Raw genomic sequence first — 4,379 nt, 5'->3', positions numbered from 1 at the left:
GCCGCTGCGCAGGGCCCGGACGCCGCCGTGGGGAACGTTCCGCTCGGCTGAGAAGAGCTGCTCTGGGCTTCCTGCAGCCTCCTCGGTAGCACCTGCCACCAATAAAGGCTCTGCTGTTGGTTATCAAGGCTTGCGCGGGCCCTTCTTTGCCAGCCCTCAGCCTGCCCCTTGCCCAGAGGTGTCACCGCGTCCTCCCTGCGCCCTGCAGGAGAGGGGAGCAGAGGGCCCTGCTTGCCCGGAGCTGCCTGCCCTGCCTTGGGCCGTCCCCAGCACCAGCCCCACCACGGGCCTCAGGAGCACCAGCACGACAGCTGCTCCACGGGGGGATTCATCCTGCTGAGCAAAGGCAGGTCCTCCCACACTCCTCCTGTCCCACGTCCCACCCGTCTGGATCCTGTGGGACGCGGTGTCACCGGGCTTGCTAAAGGCTGCCCGGCTGCCTTGTCCCTGTTCTGGTTTGGTTTGTTGGGTTTTTTGGTAGCACAGGCAACAGTAGTGGCTCAGGTAAGAAGTTCCCCAGCTCCAAAACCAGCCAAGGAGTCATTAGAGGGACAATAGATGCACCTCTGTAATTAACATACCAAAGATCTGAGATAACACCTGAGCAGAGAAGGACTTGAGAGAGAAAAGCCGTGCTGGAGCATAAGAGCTGGTGCTGGTGGCTGGGGAGGAAGAACGGGAAGAAGGTGCCCCAGCAGAAGTTTCCCTGGACTTGGATTTTGTGGCCAGTGGGTTTGCTGCCAGTGGACTCTGATCAAGCAGCTGTGGAAGACCCTGTTACCAGGAGAGCTGGGTGTTCCCAAAGCAGCCCCTGACTCTGTGGGAAGCCCAGGCTGGAGCAGCTCCGGACCTCGTGGGAAGCACTCAGGAAGGAGAGGTTCCTGGAGGACTCTCTGACATGGGAGGGACCCCGTGGGGAAGCAGGGAAGGACTGTGAGGAATCCTTCTTCCTTATGAGGAAGGAACAGCAGGAACCACCAGCCTGTGAACTGACTCTTAACCCCCTCCCCTGTCTCCCTGTGCTGCTGTGGGGAAGGAGGGAGAGAAACCGGGAACAAAGGGAAATGGGCCTGGGAAGAAGGTAGGGGTGGGGTAACATATGCAAGCCCTGCTCTGTGTGTTGTCTGTGTCCTGTGTGTGTTTGATTAGTGTGAAATTAAATTATTATTTTTTCCCTAGCTGAATCTGTTTTGCCTGGGACCTTAATCGGTGAAGAACCCTCCTTGTCCTTTGTCTCAAGCCAGGAGCTTTGTCCTCCTCATCCCAGAGTGTGTGTGTGTGTGTGTGTGTGTGTGTGGAGTTGTGTGATCGGCCATGGGGCTGTTCCTTTGTTGTTATCTTGGGCCCAAAATCATGACATCATCTTTGTGGCCCTCCTCTGGACTCAGTCTAAAAGCTCCTTGTGCTGCTAACTCCAGAACCGGACACAGTACTCCACCAGTTGGGTCTCACCACAGCAGAATGGACAGAGAGAATCACCTCTCTTCACCTGTTGCGTCACGTTTCTTTTGATGCAGCCCAGGACATGGTTGGCTTTCTGGGTTTATCTTTCTATGGCTGGCTTTTTGGCATCTTCTTTCAAATGTATTTGTCACCAGAAGGCGCGTCAGGGGTACATTTCCTACTCTGTTTTTTAAAGCTTTGTGTGTAGCTTTGACTTAGTGTCAAAAAGTCTAGGCTTTTTAAAAGCATAGACAGCAGATCAGTACAATAAATTCAGCTTCTGCTTAACCTATCCACCTCTTAGTACAGCAAGATAAACAGCATTTTCTCTGTTAACCTTTCCTACCTAGGATGTCAGGGGCTGGTAGATACGTAGCCAAGGTATACTTGAGAATGTGCCCGACCACCTTTTTTTTTTTTTTTTTTTTTTTAACAGAAAGATTATTGTGTTTAAGCTTTTTAAACAGAATCCATCTCCATCACATAATCTAGCAAAGCTTAATTTTGCTTGCAGTAAGAATAATTAACTTATTTGGAATTAGAAACAGTATGAATCTCTTGAGAGTGGACAAAACTGAGGGTGTGAAGGTGCTATATTCAGCACTTTAAGACAGAGCTTGTGTTAGACCTGTTGCATCCTGAGCAGAAATCTGATTAGTTCATCACAAAATGTTTATATATTTTAGAATGCAAGTATTTCAAATTGCTCAAGTGAATTTCCAGGTTTTGTGAAGAACTGATATGGGATCCATGTCAGACATCTTTGTTTTTTGGGGATTACATCTCTGCTACATTAATTCTGGACATCAACTAGACTGAAGCATATTTATGGGATTAGCAGGAGGTAATTGTATTGCAGAGTGTCCTCTCCAGCTGGTTTCTCCTCCAGAGGAGGAGAGGACACCATTAAACTGTGCAGCTCTTTCCTGTCCTGAGCCTTTCCTTTCCCCAACTCTATCAAAGATCTTTCCTGTCTTGAATCATGTTACTTCGCAATCTGTACTTAATTAAATGACAACAACAAACATTGCATATGTTGACAGTTCATCATTCTCTCCTGAACTTTCTGGTATTAAATTATTTTCAATTCCCACACAGAAAAAAAAATAATTTGACATCTGTATATAAATCCCAAGGTGAACTCCAAGTGAAAAATATAGACTTTCTTCCCCGAAGGTGCCCTCTGTAGATGTCCTAACTCCTAAAACTGGTGGCTAGCATATGCCCAAAGAACTGTACAGATTTTACAGCTTATTTAAATGATTGAATTTAGCAGCTGTTAAGCGAGGATTAGTGAATAATACTGGGTAAAACTGGAATAAATATATTCCTTTCAGTCTTTTTATCAATGCAGCATTTATTCTGCCCCTGTGTCCCCCACTGCCAATCCAGACAGGCTGCCTAATTAGAAGCTGCAATTTGTGCAGAAGCATATCCACTATATCCTGGATTTCAGACATTCAGCAAAATCCATTGCACAGCAGTTCCTGTTTTGCTCTACACAGTCAGTTAGCAAACCCAGCATGCAGACTAAGAATCTAACACATCTGTTTTTATTTCCCTTAAACTGCAAGGACTGGATAACAGGTGACCTATCTAAGAAAGCTGTGCAAGTAAGTGAAATGGTGCTCCTGCTAGTGTACTAGATGTACTCAGTGGCACTAGTGTGCTAGATGTACTCAGAGGAGAAGCATTGCATACCCCCTTGTGGGACTGGAGAAAGGGCTTGCTTTGACTCCCAGGAATTACATTTTGTTTCCCCTCCTGTGCTGGTGAGTCACATTCCAACCTGCTGTTAAGGCGATGGGAGAATTAAAGCGTCACCTGCTTCCCCTGCTTGTTCCAGTCCCCACAGCAGAGGTGAGGCCAGCCACAGAGCTGATGAACTAACTGGCAGGACTAGAGAGGGGACAAAGGCAGTTGCGTGGGTTCATGCTCCTTCTGCTTCTTCCCCGCGTGGCAAGATCCAGCATATGGTGGATCAGTTGTTCATACCTTTGAGTAACATCTCATGCGCTAGCATTCAATGTCCTTGCCCGAGTATGAAAACAAGAATGATGGGATTGATCTGTCAGTAACGCTGGAAAATGAAAAATTGCTAGTGATTCTAAGATATCCAAGGTACTAATATGAGTAGGCATCTTGTTAGAATTTTGAAAAGGATATTTATTTTCTCTGCTATGCACAGAACTATTTGAATAAACCTTGACCAACTGAGTATTTGGTCATTTTGGGGATGCTCTTTTTACAAAAGTTGCTTTCTCTGTTATGTTAACAATTAGTGATCTTCCTTCCTCAGTCCCTTCCTTCCTTGTTTCTCCTGATTTGATGGATAGTAACAGGCGATTTTTAAAGTCAGACCCGACTTGTACAGCATCATGAGTTGCTGACAGAGCAGTTGTCAATAATGAGAATTTCATTTTCTGGGAATTTTTCCTGTTTGGGCTATGTCAATCAGTTTTTGTGAAAGTGTTTCTCAGAACCATTGCCCTGTTTCACAGTAATTAGAAACTTACAGCTGTAGTAAAATGTAGCCTTTTCTGGTGATTAAGTATAATTTCCAGAAAACAGCCTCAATGAGTTGTGGTATCCACCACATCACAAATATTACTTCTCAATAAAGCTCTACTACAAGAGCACCAATAAGCCTGGAGAGAAACAAGCAAGGTCAGTTACCCTACAACCACATCAGGCCTTTCTTCTAGTACTCAGCTCCTGCTGCGAAAAAAAAAACAACAAACAAAAATCCCTATGTAAGCTTGTTTATTACACAAAAAAACGCCCCTTCGAGCAGTATGCTAAAAAAAAAGGACAAAGACACCGATTCCCCTTGCATAAGGTTTAGTAGTGAAATAACTTTTTCACTCTTTGTCTGCCTGTTTTCTCGCCTGCAAAACGAGACCGTAGCACGTCCAGCCTGACTGCGGCCCGGGCAC

Source organism: Chaetura pelagica, unplaced genomic scaffold, assembly GCF_000747805.2.
Source record: "Chaetura pelagica isolate M959 unplaced genomic scaffold, ChaPel_1.0 scaffold559, whole genome shotgun sequence".
Lineage (NCBI taxonomy): Eukaryota > Metazoa > Chordata > Aves > Apodiformes > Apodidae > Chaetura > Chaetura pelagica.
This window is presented reverse-complemented; position numbering follows the sequence as displayed.